Here is a 24,312-nt window from a genome sequence, read left to right as displayed (position 1 = left end):
TTTATTTAAATGATTACAAAATCAGGTCAAATGAACAGTGAGGTTGTCAGTATAAGCACATTACTGTTGACAATATGATGTTGCACCGCCCAGGACCTGTAATGATAAAGGGCCCGTTTAGGTCCGGCTTATTGTATACAGAAGTGGAAGAGAGAGCACCACTAAATTTTACAATCCGTATGCATTGCATACACACAGAAATTACTGTTAAATTGTACTTATGCAGCCCAATGAGTGAACTGCATATTTTCCGGTGAGAAAGAGCACTGGCAAACAGTCTTCGCTACATTAGGTTACTTAAACTGGTGTCACTCTGAGCTATAATTTATGGTCAGAGACTAAGTGTAAGGACAATGAGACGGATGCGGGTTTTGCAACTATGAAATACTTTCCTACATTATAGAAGCGAATATTAAATTTGAACTAATATTGCGAAAACTTTGGACTTGGATAGCTTAGAATGAAAATCTTCCTAATTATTGCTAAGGAAAACAATTGATTTTCTAAAAAATTCTCTGTCATACACAACTTGAAACAGTTCTTCCAGCGGTAACGTTAGGTCACTCACCCTGTATATTTTGTGGGAAACTGTAATCTTGTTGGAAGATTATACACCTGAATGTTTGACACAACTGGTAGGAGAAAACGCTACATATTAACCAAACCCCGCACCTCCTCTCTGTATCCTCCTATGACACGAGCACGCGATTCTCCTCCTCTAACGCTTCAGAGCTGTTCGTAGCATAGCTGAGATTTGGCAACATCGTCACAAACATTTGGCAAAACTGTGACAATGCAATCACTTCCGCATATGGTACTGAATTGACTCGCTAAATTCACTTGATATTCCCTTTCCATTTGAATGACTCGTGCTATATAATCCTCATGTAAACTAAGACACTGAGACAGAAAATTCAATTTTTTGACTAAAAGAATGCTATTCTTCACATAAGTGACAACTTTTATTATCTTTCGCGATGTGTTATGAGGCTGAGCGACCAATACCATGACGAGAGTGGCGTGCTGGCAGCAGTGTGTCCGTAGCCCCGTGGTACCACCCGTGTCTTGTGTTGCAATGGTTCAAGGATTCGTCAGTTCTAACCGTGGTAGGGGCAGCGTGTGCAATCTTTCTTTGTGGTTTATTTTATGGAGCTGCGAATTTCAAGAAAAAATTCTGTAAGGAAATCAGAAGAAAACCTTCACATATCAAATCCTCTTGGTAGATCGACTCAGTAAGTTGTGTTAATGGTCATAGATCTCGGCTTTCTGACTGACAAGCTGCTTCACAATACAAGTGTCTCTGAAGAAATTCGAATCGACCGTCAACGATACGAAATTCAATACTGTTCTTCACTTAAGACTCACATGCCAAGGTGGTAAGTATGAAGAAACTGAATTGATAAGCAAATCACAATAAATACTTTCAGCTCATAGTGCAATGGTCAAAAACTTACAATGCTGCACAACAGGTAACGCCTCTTTCCGCTGCTGACAAGCAAATTTTGGGTTTATAGGAATACAGAACATTATTTATGAAATGCCACATTTGCATACCTGTTGAATATGACACAGCATTCCAATTAAACACAGACCCAATCGAAATCTAAGTTAGTAGTATTTTACTAATTCGTGCCAAGAGAGGCACGCTTGTGTATAGATACTCAGTTTTATTAAAACAGACTTTCGTCGTTAGGTTATGGTGGGTAGTTTTATTTCATTTCTTATAATAAAGAGCACAATTTTCGTAAGGTTTCTTTTAGTGTTGTTAAAACAATACTAAACGTGAGAGAGAAATTAATCATCAACGACATATGCGAATTCTCGGATGTTATCTATAACAGTCTGACAATGCACATGCAGTTTATTGATTACATGCATGTAGAAAACTTGTTCTGAGTTAAAGCTGTCAAACAAGGATTGAAGAAGAATAAAATGCCACTACCAGACTACAGGTAATGTAGAAAATACTTTTCTGACTATTTTGGCACGATGCGCTATCCCCATAAAAAGCTTCGAGATGCATCTGCTACCTGGCCGTCTATTAAACCTGAAAAGAACAAAATGTCGCAGAAGTTAGACCCTTTTCCACATGCGACTATTTTGGGTTGAGAAGTGAAGGGAACTAAGTTCAAAGTTCCAGTAAATTGATAACTTCAGCAGACAGAAGAATTGCGTTTTAAAACATGTAGCAGCGAATGTAATAGAACTCGCGACATCTTATCTACAGGGCGCGACACTTACCGTTACGCTACTACCTGTCACATAGCTACAGCAGCTCCAGAAGACAACAACAGTTCCTCCAGAACTTCCGCATTCCACAGTGCTGTGAGATGATGCATATGGCCGGATATATACTTCTGAGAGACAGACAGTTACAGCTTTTCGTTTGCACTGCACGACGGTTTCAACAAACAGATAGCGCAGTGGAGTAGTTCAAATGGAAAGGAACACTTTCTATTTAAATTTCTGCATCCTACACTGTTGGCAGTTCTGTGTAGGTGGGAGTTACGTTATTTTATTTCGGTGATTGCAAAATAGAGTCGAATGTATGCAGTGGGTAGCCGAAGCAGCTAGTTTATGGCGATTAGATCAACCAAGTAAATGAATGTAGTGAACAAAGTGCAAACCACTGCAGGGAGTCTGTGTGTCAGAATTCTCATCGAGATAGTCGCATCGGTGTTATGATAGAAAAATGATTCACAGGGAAGAGGATATGGTGGTCTGTTCGATTGATGATAGGTTCATATATTGATGGTCTAGGTTCGGTTCCAACTTCTTCCAATACTTTTTGATAGGGAGAGACAGATTCTATTCGCTTCTGGCTACGCCAAGTGAAGAAGGTAGAATGGCATTGTGGTCTGAAATTCACGTTAAACATGATATTCCTTCTCCATCAAGATTTGAACGACAGTAAAGTCAGGAGTGGCGTCATGTAGAAACTCTATCACCAGTATCCATTCTTGTACTAGTTATTTATTTCTAGCGATGAATCAAATGCTATGTAGGGTCACAGGACCGTTATTCCATCTTTTATTTGAGCTTCTGTATGCCGATAAAATTGTTTCAGAACTGGGAAAGCAACTAAGACCACCCTTAAGGCGGAATTTGATCCCTTAGTGACAATACAGCTCGACTACAGTTTGTTGTTTGTTCAAAACTGCAGATTGATCAACATCTTCACATACTGCGCGGAAATGGGTTCGAATCATGGACCGGCACTAAGGTTTTCATTGTGAATTATCAAGATCTAGCATGACAACACCTATCTGCTGGTGGATAATAATTTTGATTATTAATGCATTTTCATTCGTTCGCAACACTAACGATATCTGACGAGCTGCTGGTGGAGAAAAATTCGATAGCTGACATCTGTTTGTGTGTAGTCAACAACGATATGTGTGGGTTCGATTCCCAGTCAGCACTGAACTCTTCGTCATATTATTTCTAGTTCAAACATGCTCACATGTCGCTGCTGGTGTATCAAACTCATATTTAACGTTCGTTTTCTCTAGAATATAACAGCGATAGGTGCCAGTTTGGAGTCCTGGGAAGGAGAAAATTAATGTTTCGTCTCGTCATTTCAGTTAAAACATCTAGCTACTGCCGAGAAAATCCGATATGTCACAGATTATTGTGTTTCGATAACAATCCGATTAGGTTCTGGGTTCGAATCCCTGTCCAACACAAAGCTGTACCTCACGGCATTTCAAGTAAGTTACCTGTGAAGAAGCAATATTTAACATCCCTCGTAGTTCGTTAACAGGGACAATATATGCTGGGTAGGAATTCGCGTCTGTTAAAAATGTTTACGTTATGTAATTTAAAGCTGATATTTGCTAACTGATACTGTCAAAAATCGAGGTATATCCGTCAGTCACGAAATCTTAGTCTACATGACCTGGGTTTGAATCCACATGCAGAACGAGACGGTTCGTCGTGTCATTTGAAGTTCATACATATTCTCAAATAGCTGCTCGTGAGTAACTTAATTTTTTAATCTCATTTTGTGTTATATAACAAGTACCGTATGTTACTTTGAAGAGGAAATCATGAATACGACGAACTTACTACGTGCATTACCTACCTGACGTAATAATGAGAGTGGAAACATTTCAGGTATGTCATTTATTGCAATAAATGTGAGCTTACAAGCCTTAAGGACAGTCTCATCTGTGATAAGGTGTTCCCTGATATTTCTAGTTTCGTGGTATTACTTTACATCTTGAGTTATTGCGATACAGAGCAGTGTTTTCTAGTGGTGACTTGTTGCAACAATTTTCAATAGTCAAACGACTGCACCAAGTAGCTATTAGAGGACCTGCTAGACAGCTGCGTTATGTGGGTTGCATGCGAATCAGGCGAAATGCAATTCAGATCGTTCGGATACTTTTGAACATGACTGTACCTCCTCAGAAACTCGCTGAGACAATGCATTGGGAGGTCATGTATATCACCAGATCTGCATATACTGATGATGCAAAGATATAGCTTGTGATGAGGAAAGGGGTCTTTCCTTTCGAATACCTGTATTCAATGGAGAGACTCCACGAAACAACATTCCCGGACAACGACATTCTTCAGTAAACTCGCATAACGGATGCGTAGTATGAGCACTTGGTGAATGCTTGGTGGTACTTTGGCACCCCATATTTAGGAGAATATGGTAGATTTTTCATGACCAGCTATGTACGCCTGCTCGCAATTATTTTAGAAATTCCAAAGCATATGCCTGGACACATACTCTCTGGATCCTGTAGTGTGTTGCTTCGCTCCAGGGTAATATTCGGACGTACTGTTAAGAACAACACCTGTCAGCATAGGAGTGTTAACTGATGTTAACTTGTTGCTCTTCTTCGAAGGTGGGATCCACAGGGGACTTTGCCTGTACATGTACAGGTACACCATGGCGAATAACGCATGAATCAGTGACAAGGAGTGAAGCCCAACTCGTGACGTGTGACATGTTTATAAACTAATGAACAGTTTTGGAAAATGCTAGAGAATTTCGCGAAATTCATTTAGTTTACCGATGAAGAGGCCATTATGGCGAAAGAGATTGCATTGTCAGACGAAGTGGGCCACCGTCTTCAATTAAGGACTGGTCGCTGTGCAGGTGGCTAGCGTTTCGTTTCATTGCAGTTCGCAAAACCTATCTATATCGATAGGTGTGTCCTGGACCTCTCCAAACTCCACATGCACCGATTCCATTATTAAACTGATCCCAAATTACTTTATATGCACATGGACAGTTTCACCTATTGAGTGAAACGCTGTGACCCATACGTAGTAATTAGGTTCAGTCCCAGAGCATTGAACACGTCTGTATATATGGCCGACAATCCTTATATAATAGCCGAGCGGTTCTAGGCGCTACAGTCTGGAACCGCGTGACGGACGGGTGGTAGGGACAGAGCATCGAGTGACATTATACTGAGTGCACTATCCGAAAATTACCTCGAGCAATTAAACAGAGAACCGACTCGTGGAGATAACATCTTGGACCTACTGATAACAAACAGACCCGAACTTTTCGACTCTCTAAGTGCAGAACAGGGAATCAGTGATCATAAGGCCGTTGCAGCATCCCTGAATATGGAAGTTAATAGGAATATAAAAAAAAGGGAGGAAGGTTTATCTGTTTAGCAAGAGTAATAGAAGGCAGATTTCAGACTACCTAACAGATCAAAACGAAAATTTCTGTTCCGACACTGACAATGTTGAGTGTTTATGGAAAAAGTTCAAGGCAATCGTAAAATGCGTTTTAGACAGGCACGTGCCGAGTAAAACTGTGAGGGACGGGAAAAACCCACCGTGGTACAACAACGAAGTTAGGAAACTACTGCGAAAGCAAAGAGAGCTTCACTCAAAGTTTAAACGCAGCCAAAACCTCTCAGACAAACAGAAGCTAAGCGATGTCAAAGTTAGCGTAAGGAGGGCTATGCGAGAAGCGATCAGTGAATTCGAAAGTAAAATTCTATGTACCGACTTGACAGAAAATCCTAGGAAGTTCTGGTCTTACGTTAAATCAGTAAGTGGCTCGAAACAGCATATCCAGACACTCCGGGATTATGATGGCATTGAAACAGAGGATGACACGCGTAAAGCTGAAATACTAAACACCTTTTTCCAAAGCTGTTTCACAGAGGAAGACCGCACTGCAGTTCCTTCTCTAAATCCTCGCACAAACGAAAAAATGGCTGACATCGAAATAAGTGTCCAAGGAATAGAAAAGCAACTGGAATCACTCAACAGGGGAAAGTCCACTGGACCTGATGGGATACCAATTCGATTCTACACAGAGTACGCGAAAGAACTTGCCCCCCTTCTAACAGCCGTGTACCGCAAGTCTCTAGAGGAACGGAGAGTTCCAAATGATTGGAAAAGAGCACAGGTAGTCCCAGTCTTCAAGAAGGGTCGTCGAGCAGATGCGCAAAACTATAGACCTATATCTCTGACGTCGATCTGTTGTAGAATTTTAGAACATGTTTTTTGCTCGAGTATCATGTCGTTTTTGGAAACCCGGAATCTACTATGTAGGAATCAACATGGATTCCGGAAACAACGATCGTGTGAGACCCAACTCGCGTTATTTGTTCATGAGACCCAGAAAATATTAGATACAGGCTCCCAGGTAGATGCTATTTTTCTCGACTTCCGGAAGGCGTTCGATACAGTTCCGCACTGTCGCCTGATAAACAAAGTAAGAGCCTACGGAATATCAGACCAGCTGTGTGGCTGGATTGAAGAGTTTTTAGCAAACAGAACACAGCATGTTGTTATCAATGGAGATACGTCTACAGACGTTAAAGTAACCTCTGGCGTGCCACAGGGGAGTGTTATGGGACCATTGCTTTTCACAATATATATAAATGACCTAGTAGATAGTGTCGGAAGTTCCATGCGGCTTTTCGCGGATGATGCTGTAGTAAACAGAGAAGTTGCAGCATTAGAAAATTGTAGCGAAATGCAGGAAGATCTGCAGCGGATAGGCACTTGGTGCAGGGAGTGGCAACTGTCCCTTAACATAGACAAATGTAATGTATTGCGAATACATAGAAAGAAGGATCCTTTATTGTATGATTATATGATAGCGGAACAAACACTGGTAGCAGTTACTTCTGTAAAATATCTGGGAGTATGCGTGCGGAACGATTTGAAGTGGAATGATCATATAAAATTAATTGTTGGTAAGGCGGGTACCAGGTTGAGATTCATTGGGAGAGTGCTTAGAAAATGTAGTCCATCAACAAAGGAGGTGGCTTACAAAACACTCGTTCGACCTATACTTGAGTATTGCTCATCAGTGTGGGATCAGTACCAGATCGGGTTGACGGAGGAGATAGAGAAGATCCAAAGAAGAGCGGCGCGTTTCGTCACAGGGTTATTTGGTAACCGTGATAGCGTTACGGAGATGTTTAATAAACTCAAGTGGCAGACTCTGCAAGAGAGGCGCTCTGCATCGCGGTGTAGCTTGCTCGCCAGGTTTCGAGAGGGTGCGTTTCTGGATGAGGTATCGAATATATTGCTTCCCCCTACTTATACCTCCCGAGGAGATCACGAATGTAAAATTAGAGAGATTAGAGCGCGCACGGAGGCTTTCAGACAGTCGTTCTTCCCGCGAACCATACGCGACTGGAACAGGAAAGGGAGGTAATGACAGTGGCACGTAAAGTGCCCTCCGCCACACACCGTTGGGTGGCTTGCGGAGTATAAATGTAGATGTAGATGTAGATGTAGACCGCTACGGTAGCAGGTTCGAATCCTGCCTCGGGCATGGATCTGTGTGAGGTTAGTTAGGTTTAAGTAGTTCTAAGTTCTAGGGGACTGATGACCTCAGAAGTTAAGTCCCATAGTGCTCAGAGCCATTTGAACCATTTTGAACCTTATGTAATAACGCCACAAAACAAGAAGATTATCCGCCTGATGAAAGGTGACGCAAATGAGTCACTGATTGTGCAGTTTGTGGGGTTCAGGTCGCAAATGTACGCATAAGACATAAATACAGGTGCCACCCAGAGCGGGGCTAAGTGTGTTTATCACGCAACCTCCAAGTCTCTCATTATCGGGGGTTACAAGAGGTGCCTGCTAGAGGACACTGTTGCCACTCTGCATATGGTGCGCCAAACAGTCTTTCGATCGTGAGGTTATGAGGTAAATACTGCGCTGCAGCTGGAAGTAGTGCTGTCGTCTCATGACGAGGAATGTTTCACCTTTGGGTATGATACCGGATCCCAAATGTACTCAAACTACTCACTGAGTGATTAAACAGTGGTTGTCTGTGCGAGTGTATGTGGAACAGTTGGATGAGCCGCTTGTCATGGTGTGTATGAGCATGAATAAATGACTGCACGCTATTTGTGCATGCAAATTACACTACTTGACATTAAAATTGCTACACCAAGAAGAAATGCATATGATAAACGGGTACTCATTGGACAAACATATTATACTAGAACTGATATGTGATTACATTTTCACACAATTTGGGTGCTTAGATCCTGAGAAATCAGTACCCAGAACAACCACCTCTGGCTGTAATAACGGCCTTGATACGCCTGGGCATTGAGTCAAACAGAGCTTGGATGGCGTGCACAGGTACAGCTGCCCATGCAGCTTAAAGCACGACACCACAGTTCATCAAGGGTAGTGACTGGCGTATTGTGACGAGCCAGTTGCTCGGCCACCACTGACCAGACGTTTTCAATTGGTGAGAGATCTGGAGAATGTGCTGGGCACGGCAGCAGTCGAACATTTTCTGTATCCAGAAAGGGCGGTACAGGACCTGCAACATGCGATCGTGCATTATCCTGCTGAAATATAGGATTTCGCAGAGATCGAACGAAGGGTAGAGCCACTGGTCGTAACACATCTGAAATGTAACGACCACTGTTCAAAGTGCCGTCAGTGCGAACAAAAGGTGACCGAGACATGTAACGAATGGCACCCCATACCATCACGCCGGGTGATACGCCAGTACGGCGATGATGAATACACGCTTCCAATGTACGTTCACCGTGATGTCGCCAAACACGGTTGCGACCATCATGATGCTGTAAACAGAAACTGGATTCATCCGAAAAAATGACGTTTTGCCATTCGTGCACCCAGGTTCCTCGATGAGTACACCATCGCAGGCGCTCCTGTCTGTGATGCAGCGTCAAGGGTAACACCAGCCATGGTCTCCGAGGTGACAGCCCGTGCTGCTGCAAACGTCGTCGAACTGTTCGTGCAGATAGTTGTTGTCTTGCAAACGTCCCCATCTGTTGACTCAGGGATCGAGACGTGGCTGCACGATCCGTTACAGCCATGCGGATAAGATGCCTGTTAGCGATACGAGACCGTTGAGATTCAGCACGGCGTTCCGTATTACCCTCCTGAACCCACCGATTCCATATTCTTCTAACAGTCATTGGACCTTGACCAACGCAAGCAGCAATGTCGCGATACGATAAACCGCAATCGCGATAGGCTACAATCCTACCTTTATCAAAGTCGGAAACGTGATGGTACGCATTTCTCCTCCTTACACGAGGCGTCACAACAAAGCTTCACCAGGCAACGCCGGTCAACTGCTGTTAGTGTATGTGAAATCGGTTGGAAACTTTCCTCATGTCAGCACGTTGTAGGTGTCGCAACCGGCGCCAACCTTGTGTGAATGCTCTGAAAAGCTAATCATTTGCATATCACAGCATCTTCTTCCTGTCGGTTAAATTTCGCGTCTGTTGGTTGGTTGGTTGGTTTGGGGAAGGAGACCAGACAGCGAGGTCATCGGTCTCATCGGATTAGGGAAGGATGGGGAAGGAAGTCGGCCGTGCCCTTTGAAAGGAACCATCCCGGCATTTGCCTGGAGCGATTTAGGGAAATCACGGAAAACCTAAATCAGGATGGCCGGACGCGGGATTGAACCGTCGTCCTCCCGAATGCGAGTCCAGTGTCTAAACACTGCGCCACCTCGCTCGGTTTCGCGTCTGTAGCACGTCATCTTCGTGGTGTAACAATTTTAATGGCCAGTAGCGTATGCACACAAATTCACACATTGTGAGTGTGTATGTGTGTGTGTGTGTGTGTGTGTGTGTGTGTGTGTGTGTGAAATTTCCTTCACCTGCTGCTGTTAGTACACATTTCCCGCGTATTCTACACACAAAATGATCAAGAAGAAAAGATTAAAATATAAATATTGTGTACAGAATGATCTCACCAGTCAGAAAGAAAATAATGAAAATATAAATGTTGTGTAAAAGAGTAACACGTTTATAGAATGAAAGAACATTATACAGTAAAAAGTTAATGGGGAACATAGTATTTAAGTACTTTGCTCTGCTAGATTTAGTCTAAATAAGTGTGCCTGATATTAGCTTCGAAAATTGTAAGCCAGTGTATAAGGCTTCAGGAAAAACTCTGTAAAAACCTTTCTAAGTAAACTAACGAAAGGATAGGAAAATAATTCTTAATCAATCAAACAACAGTGTTAAAAAACTATGTTTTCAACAACGCTCCCAGCGATAAGTCCCTTCAAAAGTATCGAGACCACTCACAGCGCGCAAAATACAAAGTCATTCCGAAGGTACAAGTCATGAACTTCTCATACAAATGCCTTATGAGCGCGGCTAAACTGCCGCCCAAGCCGACACAGGTACCTCGCAAAACGTGGCTTATACAACCCTGTTAACCCACCCCCACCCAATATTCGCCGTTCGGAATTTATACTCTTCAGCCCCTCTGTGGGTCTCCAAGTAAAGCTCTCCTAATTCACTAGAATCGGTAAGTTCATATCTTTTGAGCAACTCATGATATTTGCCTCATAATTGTACCATGGCAAACACGCTACATTTCTGAATAAACTGACGCTAAACACTGCTCATCCAAGTTAAATATCCTATGGGTTATCGTTATTTATAGCACCTGCATAAAGCAACATTCTCTGAACAGTCAAAATGCATCTTCATTTTATGTTAACACAATAAGTAGGGTGTCTTCCCTGTGGGTAAAGTCCCCGTATTTCCAATTATGGACACAGAATTGACGTAGCACTTCTGGTTCTAGTATAGCTGACGATACTAATAATACGCCCTTGGAATCATGCTATTTTGATTTTAATTTACGTTAAAGCAAAATTATTTATACTTTTTAGCATCTAGAGGCAACGGTCTTGCCGCAGGGGATACACCGGTTCCCGTGAGATCACCGAAGTTAAGCGCTGTAGGGCGCGGCCGGCACTTGGATGGGTGACCATCCAGGCCGCCATCCGCTATTGCCATTTTTCGGGGTGCACTCAGCCCCGTGATGCCAATTGAGGAGCTACTCGACCGAACAGTAGCGGCTACGGCCAAAGAAAACCATCACAACGACCGTGAGAGCGGTGTGCTGACCACACGCCCCTCCTATCCGCATCCTCATCTGAGGATGACACGGCGGTCGGATGGTCCCGATGGGCCACTTGTGGCCTGAAGACGGAGTGCTTTAGCATCTAGGACTTAATCTGATGTGTATATTTCGTCTGGGTAGAATGGTTTGCACTGTCGTATTAGATTTAGATGCTCTCAGGTGGATAGAGGAACCGTGACAATACAAACAAGTTAGTGACACACAAATATACACTTTATTGCGCTGCGTTACTTCGCTAAGGTCGTTGGATATGCTTGTGAACAGATATAACGAAGCTGTGGCCTGTCCAGGCATGCTTTACTGAATAACATGTCAGCAAGACTATGTCCACCCTGGGCGCCGCACTGTAGTAAAAATTTGACCCTATGTGAAGGCTGTAAGTAACTCCAATTGTAGACTATGTCTCGCAGGCTGATCTCCACTACGGACTGTAGCTACGAACAGCAACCCTGGAATTCCGTGCCAGAACTGTCGTACACCAACGCCGAACATGAAGCGTCCGTTGCTGCGTGTGGCCACCGCTTATCACAATGATAGGACATCTCATTGGTGGCGAACTTCAAAGCACCGCCCGTGGTGCCAGTTGGAAACTGTCTCAGCGTGCCAGCTCCGGTTGGATCCGTTGGCGAGGAGACAAAAGTCCTCTCCCCCGTATGTCCTCACTGTCATCGTGTAGTGTCGGTTGCTGCTACGACAGAGAGTGGGGGAGGGAGGTGGAGGGGTATGTGGATGCAGCAAGGGATGAGGGAGTGTGAGCCAAGTCTGCAGCCGGTGCCGAGCCCATGCTCGTGCCCCAGCATTCTCCTTGCGAACACTTCAGAATGCCAGCCGAAACATAAGGCGGAAGGCACACTCCCGCATCCGATAATGGAGCGCAGTCTTCATGGTGTTGACCCACAACGGCGTCATGATGTGGGATACGGGCCCTCGGTAGCCTGCAGCGTGGAATGGACCATTCCCAGAAGACATCTACTGTCCACTCGGTGCTGGCTGGGATGTCGGGTCAAGGTTCTTGGGTTCGGGACGTGGTAGTGGCGACGCAGGACGTTAGGTCGTCGAATGGAGTGCAGCAGCTAACGCAATGTGCCAAGGCTCCGTCCTTGGAGCAACCCCGCTGGTGAAGGGTTGTTGTAGGGCTGGGAGCGGTAAGACGAGAGGAAGAACAGCAAAGTTTGCTACTGTGTGTGCTGTATGCATACCTGGTTCATTTGTTATTTGAAGTGCAGACGAAGCGTTCTACTTCTCCGTTAGACTGGGGGTTAAAAGGCGCACTGGTGATATGGCGAATTTTGCACAAAAGTCCTCAAATTCTGCCGACACAAACTGAGGTCCGTTGTCAGTCACTAGCAACTCTGGAAAATCTGCAATGCAAAATATGGACTGTAAAGACTGGAGCATGCAAACTATTGATGTTGAATTCATGGGCACAAGAAAAGGGACCTTGCTATATGCATTAATGACAGTCACCAACGAATGTTCCACAAGTGTCCAGGCAAGTCCAAATGAACACACTTCCAAGGCGCTTCTAGTTTTGGTCAGTCAAAGAAACGTTGAGGAGGGGCTGCCTGGTGTTACATGCAAACATGGCACTCTGCCATCATCTGTTGTATTTGGGCGTCCATGCTGAACCACGCCTCAGTGACCCTGGTGGAGCAAGTCTCCGGGTTTGCGTTAGGGATCACCACACACGATTGTTCTGATTCAGTGCTTAACAAAATAATACCCTGAAGCATTGACAAATCATGCGAACGTGCGAAGTATTGGCGGATCTCTGGGCTAATGATTTGTTTCACTGAGCGAGGCCAACCCGTGTGGATGTAGTGCAGCAAAATCTGCAAGTTCACATCTACTGCCGTTGCCTGGGCGACTTTCTAGCGATCTAAGGGGAATTGGTCCAGAGCATCTAACTCATGTGCGTCTATCTGACAACATGATGCTTCCCATGTGTCGAGGTCTACATCCACTCCCACGGGGAGACGCGAGAGCATACTTGGATGTGGGCCTTTGAAGGCGAAAGCTATTGGTCTTTCTGCAGAACCAATTCTGTGTGAAAGTACCGTGCCATTGCCATAATAGGATGCTTCTATGGCGAAGACAACTGGTTTGCCTGGATCGAAGTGGACCAGACAACCATTGCTGAGCAAAGCGTCTCTCAGTTTCTGAAATGCAATGTCACATCCGTGGGACCACACGAAAGGTACACGATGTAAGGGCGCCGTGAATTGAGCTGCATTAGGAATGAAGCGAATGTATTAGGTCAGCTTACCTAGTACTGTTTGCAATTCAGAGAGATTTCTTGGAGGTTTGAGGTTGCGAATAGCCTGCAAGTGCAACTGCATCGGATGAACACCTTAGGAATTGATCACATACCTAAGTACTTAATTTAAGAGTGGAAGAATGCACTTTTGTCTTTGTTACATTTGAGGCATGTCTCTGACAACGCTTTGAACAGGGCAAGCAGATTACTGAGTTGCTCCTCTGCCGCCCAGCCTCATACCACAATGTCATCGATGTAGTTTGTTCATGAAGGCACAGATGCAGTTAATTGTTCCAGACAGCACTGAAAGATCGTTGGTGCAGATGCACTACCAAAAGGCAAGCGAAGAAATTTGTAGAGTCTTACGTGTGCATTGATCACACACTTCCTGTGATTGTTCATCTAATGGAATCTGTAAGTAGGCATCGCGCAAACCTATATTGGAGAAGTAGTGACCCGCTTCTAAGCGGTCCATAAGCTCATCAGGTTCGGCAGCGGGAATGAATCAACCACTGCCTGAGGATTCACTGTTATCTTAAAGTCTGCGCAAATCCTCAATTTGCCTGAGGGTTTGTTCACGAAAAGTAACGGAGATAACCACAAACTGGCTGTTATGGGCGCAATGACGTCTTTTCCCTGCCACTATGCAAGTTCCTTTGCAACATGTTCACAGAGCTCGTAGGGTACCGCGCGAGCTTTGCAAAAACGAAGCAGTACATTGTCTTTCATCGTCACATGAGCAACAAAATTGGTACCTTTAGCTAAGCCATCAGCAAACAAATCTTTAAATTCGCCACACAACTGAGCAAAACTCTCTCTAGAGTCAAACGAAGTAACTGCTAGCATATTGTCTACAATACGCACTCTAAACAAGTCAAACAGATAAAGACCAAATTATTAGCATTGTCCCGCGAACGCAAAACCTGGAATGACAGTATTTTGCAAAGTTTGACAGACGGCAGGAAGGCTACAATATCCTAATACCGATATATCCTGTCCACTATACGCTGTCAGCATAGTTGTTGAGTTCTGTAACTTGGGTTTACCAAACAGATCGTAAGGATTGTGATTTAGCAATGATACTGAAGAACCTGTGTCTAATTGAAACTGAACACTTTGACCAGCAATAACAAGGCCCACAAAAAGTTTGTTGGAGTGGCATTGTACTGAAGGAACTACTGATCTTCGCATTGCATAGTTTCGCTGTTAAGTTCTATACTAGCATCACAGCTCGACTCAGAATCAACAACATGCACTCGTAAGTTCGAGTTATGTAGGCGTTTGTTCTAAGCGGAAGTCTTCATCACCTACAAACAGCTTAAACGTGTCCGGTCTTAGCACATGCAAAACTAGTCGCGTAGTGCACTGGTCAAGTTTGTGAGAATTGAAACAGCACGCGCAAGATTTCACGCCGGTAGATTTCCGGCCAGGTTGTTTATGTGGCGAGTTGTGGAGTATCTGATTGGGCCACTGCGTGTTTTCCTTTGAAGTGGGCTGCTTACGTTGCCTCGCAATGTTATCTCTTGGAGCTTCGGCACAAACGTTCCCTGCTTGAAAACTATCAAATAGTTCAACCGACTGAGCACTTTGGGACTTAACATCTGAGGTCGTCAGTCCACTAGACTTAGAACTACTTACACCTAACTAACCTAAGGACATCACACACATCCATGCCCGAGGCAGGATTCGAACCTGCGACCGTAGCAGTCACGCGGTTCCGGAATGAAGCGCCTAGAACCGCTCGGCCACCCCGGCCGGCTTTGAAAACCATCAACAGGGCTGTCACACGAATCTTGAAAGTCAATAATCTGCAAAACCTGTTGCAACGTATGGGGTCAGGTTGGCTCTGAGCACTATGGGACTTAACATCTATGGTCATCAGTCCCCTAGAACTTAGAACTACTTAAACCTAACCAACCTAAGGACAGCACACAACACCCAGTCATCACGAGGCAGAGAAAATCCCTGACCCCGCCGGGAATCGAACCCGGGAACCCGGGCGTGGGAAACGAGAACGCTACCGCACGATATGGGGTCATGGTATTTTAAGATTTGCTCACGGATTCTACTATCTGTCACGTTTTGAGTAATAACGTCCCGAATCATCAAGCCACAATAGTATTTTACTCATTCACACTTAAATTTGCACTGTCTTGTAACCCCCTGCAGATCTGTCACCCATTGCCTGTATGTTTGACCTGGTTGTTTCCTGAGCCTAAAGAATTTAAATCTGGCAGCCATCACATTGATCTTATCGTCTTAATATTTGTTCAGTACTTGAATAAGATTCTCATAGCTAACTAGTTCTGGCTTCGTAGTAGGGAATAACTTTGCATAAATGCAGTAAACGGCGACACCAACCGTGGACAGAAAAAAAAGACTGCTTTACAGTGCCCTTAATTTGGTAAGCTACCATGTGTGCTTCAAATTTTGGCAAATATTCCTACCAGTCTTCCTTTTCTTCTTCAAATGGAGGCAGCAGCGAAAGCTGTGTTGCTTATGGGAGGCGGAGTCCAACTCCATGTCACAGTTAGTGCCATCTACGTTAGGACGAACCCCTTCATCAGTTCCGTAAGCTGATTCATTGACTGCATCTGTAACTGAAACTGATTTAGATCGAGCCGCAGGCGTTTGCATTTGTGGCTTCGCTAATCGTTAGGCAGGCAAATGAGGGGTTTGGAACGGTGGGTTTGGAAAAAATTTGGAAATTTCTGGTAAGGACTATGGGACCAAACTGCTGAGGTCATCGGTCCCTAGGCTTACACACTAATTAATCTAACTTAACCTAACTTACGCTAAGGACAACACACACACCCATGCCCTAGGGAGAACTCGAACCTCCGACGGGGGAAGCTGCGCGATCCGTGACAAGACGCCCTAGACCGCGCGGCTAGCCCGCGCGGCTGTGGGTTTGACATAGTAAACAAATTCTAATACAAACACACAAGAAATCCTAAAGCTGACTTATGAACTATGGCAGCACAGCAAGTATACAGCAAAAAAAGAAGAGCGCCAATCTGTAACAGAAAATTTCCACAATTACGAAAAGTTAACGAACAAGCAAACATGGAAAAGCAAAGTAACACAGTAAATGATGCAGTGCACTGAGTTCCGAATTCTCGTCGCCAAATGATGTGTACGGGTCATCTGGTTAGAACGGCTACCACGCCGCGTATTAGGTTTCGGTGCTCTGACAAGGGAACCTCCCCATCGCACCCCCCTCAGATTTAGTTATAAGTTGGCATAGTGGATAGGCCTTGAAAAACGGAACACAGATCAATCGAGAAAACAGGAAGAAATTATGTGGAACTATGAAAAAAATAAGCAACATATACAAACTGAGTAGTCCATGCGCAAGATAGGCAACACCTAGGAGAATGTGAGCTAAGGAGCGCCGTGGTCTCGTGGTTAGCGTGATCGCCTGCGGAACGAGAAGTCCTTGGATCAAGTATTCCCTCGAGTGAAAATTTTTATTTTTTATTTTCAGACAATTATTATCTGTCCGTCCGTTATGTTTTCATCACTTTTTTGGGAGTGATTATCACATCTACAAGAAAACCTAAATCGGGCAAGGTAGAAGAATCTTTTTACCCATTCGCCAAGTGTACAAGTTAGGTGGGTCAACAACATATTCCTGTCATGTGACGCACATGCCGTCACCAGTGTCGTATAGAATATATCAGACGTGTTTTCCTGTGGAGGAATAGGTTGACCTATGACCTTGCGATCAAATGTTTTCAGTTCCCATTGGAGAGGCACGTCCTTTCGTCTACTAATCGCACGGTTTTGCGGTGCGGTCGCAAAACACAGACGCTAAACTTATTACAGTGAATAGAGACGTCAATGAACGAACGGACAGATCATAACTTTGCGAAGAAAAAAAAGTAAACTTTTCACTCGAGGGAGAACTTTAACCAAGGACCTCTCGTTCCGCAGCCACTCACGCTAACCACGGGACCACGGCGCTCCTTGGCTCATACTGTCCTTGATGTTGCCTATCTTGCGCATGGACTACTCAGTTTGTATATTTTGCTTATTTTTTTCATAGTTCCACACAACTTCTTCCTGTTTTCTCGATTGATCTGTGTTCCGTTTTTCAAGGCCTATCCACTATGCCAACTTATAACTAAATCTGAGGGGGTTGCGATGGGCAGGTTCCCTTGTGAGGTGGAAAGCAAGTTAGTGACACACAAATATACACTTTATTGGACTGCGTTACTTAATTAAAGTTGTACCGCAACTCGTTGGATATGCTTGTGTACACATACAACAAAGCAGTGGCCTGTCAAGGCGTGTGTTACAGAATAAAATGTCAACAAGACTATGCCCGTCCTGGGCGCCACACTGTCAATCACTGTAGTAAACACGTGACCGTATGCGAAGGCTACAGGCGACTCCACTTGTAGACGAAGTCTCGCTGGCTGATCTCCACTAGAAACTGTAGCTACGAACAGCAACCCTGGAACTCCAAACTAACATTGTCGTACGCCAACGCCGACCGTGAACCGTCCGTTGCAGTCTGTGGCCGCCGCTTATCACATCTCATTGATGGCGGCACGGAGGTTGCTGGTTGTGCTGCGCTTGTGGTTGGCGGCGAAATTCATAGCGCGCCCATGGTGCCAGCCGCAAACTGACTCAGCGCGCCACCTCTGGCTGCGTCCATTCGCTAGCGCATAACATAATCCTAGTGCATGCTACTGTGTGTACCATTCTGTTAATTATGTAGCTTCTCAAAGGTAAACGAATATGTTTATTAGTCAAGGTAAAGAAACGTGTGTAATGGAACTGAATACATTTATATACAACCATCACCGAGAACTATCTGTTGACACCTTGTTCAGAGTGGTATGATTTTTATTAATAGAGTTAATTAATTATGAAGTGTGTTACTGATTGTTCAAATGGCTCTGAGCACTATGGGACTTAACATCTGAGACCATCAGTCCCCTAGACTTATAACTACGAGGGCAGTTCAATAAGTAATGCAACACATTTTTTTCTGAAACAGGGGTTGTTTTATTCAGCATTGAAATACACCAGGTTATTCCCCAATCTTTTAGCTACACAACACTATTTTTCAACGTAATCTCCATTCAATGCTACGGCCTTACGCCACCTTGAAATGAGGGCCTGTATGCCTGCACGGTACCACTCCACTGGTCGATGTCGGAGCCAACGTCGTACTGCATCAATAACTTCTTCATCATCCGCGTAGTGCCTCCCACGGATTGCGTCCTTCATTGGGCCAAACATATGGAAATCCGACGGTGCGAGATCGGGGCTGTAGGGTGCATGAGGAAGAACAGTCCACTGAAGTTTTGTGAGCTCCTCTCGTGTGCGAAGACTTGTGTGAGGCTTGCGTTGTCATGAAGAAGGAGAAGTTCGTTCAGATTTTTGTGCCTACGAACACGCTGAAGTCGTTTCTTCAATTTCTGAAGAGTAGCACAATACACTTACTTCAGAGTTGATCGTTTGACCATGGGGAAGGACATCGAACAGAATAACCCCTTCAGCGTCCCAGAAGACTGTAACCATGACTTTACCGGCTGAGGGTATAGCTTTAAACTTTTTCCTGGTAGGGGAGTGGGTGTGGCGCCACTCCATTGATTGCCGTTTTGTTTCAGGTTCGAAGTGATGAACCCATGTTTCATCGCCTGTAACAATATTTGACAAGAAATTGTCACCCTCAGCCACATGACGAGCAAGCAATTCCGCACAGATGGTTCTCCTTTGCTCTTTATGGTGTTCGGTTAGACAACGAGGGACCCAGCGGGAACAAACATTTGAATATCCCAACTGGTGAACAATTGTGACAGCACTACCAACAGAGATGTCAAGTTGAGCACTGAGTTGTTTGATGGTGATCCGTCGATCATTTCGAACGAGTGTGTTCGCACGCTCCGCCATTGCAGGAGTCACAGCTGTGCACGGCCGGCCCGCACGCGGGAGATCAGACAGTCTTGCTTGACCTTGCGGCGATGATGACACACGCTTTGCCCAACGACTCACCGTGCTTTTGTCCACTGCCAGATCACCGTAGACATTCTGCAAGCGCCTATGAATATCTGAGATGCCCTGGTTTTCCGCCAAAAGAAACTCGATCACTGCCTGTTGTTTGCAACGCACATCCGTTACAGACGCCATTTTAACAACTCCGTACAGCGCTGCCACCTGTCGGAAGTCAATGAAACTATACGAGACGAAGCGGGAATGTTTGAAAATATTCCACAAGAAATTTCCGGTTTTTTTCAACCAAAATTGGCCGAGAAAAAAAATGTGTTGCATTACTTATTGAACTGCCCTCGTACTTAAAACTAACTCACCGAAGGACATCACACACAGCCATGCCCGAGGCAGGATTCGAACCTGTGACCGTAGTAGCAGCGCGGTTCCGGACTGAAGCGCGTAGAACAGCTCGGCCACAGCGGCCGGCTGTGGTACTGAAATATGGTCTTTGATTAGCTGTAGCTCTGGAAGTGCTGGTCGTATTAGGGTGCTCTGATAACCAGTAATTGTGTCTCAGCATCCTCGTCAGTTTGCTGTTTTTACCTGTTCAGTGTCTTTATTCCTTTTTGAAATATCACAACTAATGTGAACAACACAAAATGCCACTACGCCATTATACAGTCTATATGACAAGGGAATGGTCCAGTCCGAATGTCGAAACCTCCCCTGAAATATTTTGTACGTGATGAGTGCAGCTAAGGAAATATACTGTCAAAATTTTAGCTATTAATACGCACTACAACCATATTGATATAATATATTGTAAATTGCGGAATTAGTAGCCAACCAGGAATGCACACTTCTAACAGAGCTGTGGCATACGGCACATGTACAACACAGTGCAGTGACGGTGCATCGGTAAACAGATAACACAACACAAGGCGATCGTAAGTGTAAAGCGAATTTCGATAAGTATTAATAATAGAGATAAACTGAAGTAATATCCACTGTGTGTTCTTCATATATGCCTGCTGTCTGTATCTTTGACATTGATACGGATCATTATGGCATTTCATTAGAAACTGTGAGAACTTTGAAAGAAATAAGTAATAACTGACGATTCCGTGAATTTTGGTTCCATCGATGATTGTTGTTCCAATAAGAGTCCAGAACAAGAATGAATACCAAAGAAAACATACACAGTAATAGCTTTCAGTGACAAGGAATAAGCTGTGAAGCTTTGGTTGAACGAAAGAGGGAGAAAACGCCTAAAATTAAGCAGTGTTCAAAGTCGGTTTTGTTTCGTAAAATCTGAACATGAACTGTAGAAACAGAAAAAAGGCTGACACGAAGTAGGAAACATACACCAAAATGATATTCGCGGAAGTATGAAAGAAAAACTGTTTGAAGCATTTACTAGTAGAATTCCTCGGGAGAGATGCTTGTAACGTTGCGTGGATGTTGGTGGCCAATTTGGCCGTCTAGAGGTAGGAGGTAAGGTGAATTTTCTCAGGGCGCGGCGAGGCCGCCTCAGCCAGAGCGCCGCAACTAGACACGCCGCAGCTACCGGTACAGTCTAGCCAGGTACAGACGAACAGCGTCGCCGGACGTGGGTAAATCCCAAATCTTTGTGCAGGAGACCATGCTCCAGTTCTGGTGGAGTGTCAGGCAAGCTCAGAGATGGCTTCATACAGCTCTCTGAGAGTTTATAACACTATACAACAAAATATTGATGCGAATCTGAATACCCTAGCGATCCCAGAAAAACGAGGCCCATCCAATGAAACAACAATAATTTCAGTATCTTTAAAAAAACAAAAATTAATAATTTACAGTGACTAAATATACTACAGCGCCAAAGAAACTGGTATAGACATGCGTATTCAAATACAGAGATATGTAAACAGGCAGAAAAATGCGCTGCGGTCGGCAAAGCCATTATAAGACAATAAGTGTCTGGCGCAATTTTTAGATCGGTTACGGCATCTACAATGGCAGATTATCAATATTTAAATGAGTTTGAAGGTCGTGTTATAGTCAGCTCACGAACGATTGGACACAGCATCTCCGAGATAGTGATGAAGTGCGGATTTTCCTGTACGAGCATTTCACGAGTGTACCGTGAATATCAGGAATCCGGTAAAACATCAAATCTCCGACATCGCTGCGGCGGGAAAAAGATCCCGCAAGAACGGGAGCAATGATGACTGAAGCGAATCGTTCAGGGTGTCAGAAGTGTAGCCATTTCGCAAATTGCTGCACATTTTAATGCTTGGCCATCAACAAGTGTCAGCGTGCAAACCATTCAACGAAACATCATGATTTGGGCTTTCGGAGCCGAAGGCCCACTCGTGGACCCTTGATGACTGCACGACACTAAAGCTTTACGCCTCACATGGTCCCATCAACACCAGCATTGGACTCTTGATGACTGGAAACTTGTTGCCTGGTCGGACGAGTATCGTTTCAAATTGTATCGAGCGGACAGATGTGTACGGGCAGGGAAACAACCTCATGAACTCATGGACCCCTCCTATCAACAGGGGACTGTTCAGACTGGTGGAGGTTCTGCAGTGGCGTGGAGCGTGTGCAGTTGGATTGAAATGGGATCCCTGTTACGTCTAGATACCACTCTTGACAGGTTACACGTACGTAAGCGTCCTATGTGATCACCTGCATCCATTCATGTCCATTGTGCATTCCGTCAGACTTGCGCAATTCCAGCAGGACAATGCGGCACCCCACACGTCCAGAATTGCTACAGAGAGGTTCCAGGAACATTCTTCTAAGTTTAAACACTTCCGCTGGCTACCAGACTACACAGACATGAACATTACTGAGCATAGCTTGGATGCCTTGCAACGTGCTGCTCAGAAGAGATCTCCACCCCCTCGTACTCTTACGGATTTATGGTTCAAATGGCCCTGAGCGCTATGGGACTTAACTTCTGAGGTCATCAGTCCCCTAGAACTTAAAACTACTTAAACCTAACCAACCTAAGGACATCACACACATCCATGCCCGAGGCAGGATGCGAACCTGCGACTGTAGCGGTCGCGCGGTTCCAGACTGTAGCTCCTAGAACCGCTCGGCCACTCCGGCCGGCACGGATTTATGGACAAACCTGCAGGATTCATAATGTCAGTTTACTCCAGCACTACTTCAGGCATTAGTCGAGTCCATGCCACGTCGTTGACACTTCTATGTCCTCACGGGGACCTTACACGTTCTTAGGCACGTTTTTCTCAATGAACTTCTGAATTAACAACTGTTAAACACTTTGTGCAATTTCATCGTACATCTCAGATGACAGCATTTCACTATAAGTATCATCGCTAAAAGCTACGTATCTGTATCTGATTTATTGATTTATAGGTTTTTTATATCTTTTCATTATGGAAATGTTTGTCAGAAAATTGTATCCTCCCCAGTTACACAGCAAGTGAATACTGCGTGGATACCTCATATTTTTTGATACTTGTGTATTTATTTTATGAACAGTTTACTATTTTGCCAGCAACTTTATTTAAATGTTAACTACAATTGATAATACTATAGAATGGTAATTTAACAAGTGGTCAGTCGTATGTGTTCGCTGACACCAGATTTGTAAAAGAGTGCCAAAGACGCTTCTGACAAACAAGCCCAAATAACTGTTTAAACAATATTAACGAGAATCTGTTGTCATTTATCATCAGCGTACTTGCCAAGAGAATAGTGGCTTATTTATTTAAGAACATTGTTATTTATTGTGAATGGTGTGAGTGTGATTGAATGTTCATAATATTTCTTTATGTAAATATTGTTGTAATATATTAGTTCAGTCTAGGAAGTGGTCGGGTGAGTCATATGATGTCTGCAGAACGTAAGAGCTATGTATTTTTGGTGGGGACAGCCTTCAGCCAAAGAAAAAGCAGACAGTAGAGGAACACTATGGGAATCACGTGGAGACTGGGATTTTTCGAGTAAATAGGCAAAGGGAGCGATTCTGGAAGGAGGCAGACCTGCCTGTGGTATTGTGAGGTGTTTGATGGAGAAGGTGATAGATTCTGGCCGGTGAATAGCTACTACCACACTTTGATTTCTCAAGGGACTTTATATTTCGAGAGATCTGAATGTGCTTCACAGTAGGACGCTAATTTTTGCTGCTTGATTTACGGGATTGAGAATAGATAGAGTATGAGTTACTGTCGTTTGAAGCGCGTGTGTTAATTTGTGAATCATCATGTTGAACTATGAACTGTTTTGAGCTGGTGAATGTTCGTTTATTGTGATTGCGAAATTGACTTAGTTTTCGCATGGATTTGATGACTACTTAATTTGGGGATTTTGCTACAATTCTCGTACCGCTGTCAACGTAACTTCACTGCGTTTGAAAAGCGTATTTTCTGTCTGTATTTTAAATGAGTATCGTAGGATCACTTGCCGTTTATTTCAGATGTCCTTTCTTCAATAAACATTATTCAACATAATTCTCTGTTGTCTAGATCAGTAACAGACGTTAGAATAGAACCCTTGTTATTTGCGGCTCGACCCTGTGACTACAGCGAGCTATTCTTTTTAAACTTAGCCGTGCATAGCCCAAGTACGTAAAGTACGAGTACAGATGAAACTGGTTTGCTCGTATGGGATGCTGTGTAGAAGAGCAACTACTCAGCATTAACCGTTAGGTACCGGTGCACGCTGCACCATTACCGAGGGAGGTATGGGATACAGCGCCCTCC

This window comes from Schistocerca nitens, chromosome 3, assembly GCF_023898315.1.
Source record: "Schistocerca nitens isolate TAMUIC-IGC-003100 chromosome 3, iqSchNite1.1, whole genome shotgun sequence".
NCBI classification, from domain to species: domain Eukaryota; kingdom Metazoa; phylum Arthropoda; class Insecta; order Orthoptera; family Acrididae; genus Schistocerca; species Schistocerca nitens.
This window is presented reverse-complemented; position numbering follows the sequence as displayed.